The sequence below is a fragment of the Tribolium madens genome, unplaced genomic scaffold (assembly GCF_015345945.1).
Source record: "Tribolium madens isolate multiple individuals breed KSU strain unplaced genomic scaffold, Tmad_KSU_1.1 Scaffold_20;HRSCAF=117;Tcas5.2_LG4, whole genome shotgun sequence".
Classification (NCBI taxonomy): domain Eukaryota; kingdom Metazoa; phylum Arthropoda; class Insecta; order Coleoptera; family Tenebrionidae; genus Tribolium; species Tribolium madens.
This window is the reverse complement of record NW_025400985.1, coordinates 13,151,599-13,151,842: the sequence shown is the minus strand read 5'-3', so window position 1 is coordinate 13,151,842 and position 244 is coordinate 13,151,599.

The window sequence follows — 244 nt, the reverse complement described above, 5'->3', positions numbered from 1 at the left end:
GGTTTAGGGCTACTTTTCCAAATTGCTATAAAGTCAGCCTTTTCTTCAAAAGTAAATTTTCGCCGTTTTTGTTTGCACTTTTGATTTCTTATTTGACTTTCAATAAACATTTGTTGTACAGATGTCATCTCTTCAAATAATTGTTTTAATTTTTCAGGTTTACATACGTTTTGTGCAATTTTGAAGCTATTTTTTTTATATCATTTTTTTGGCGCAGGAGTCTTGAGACCTTAGCCTGTATTTT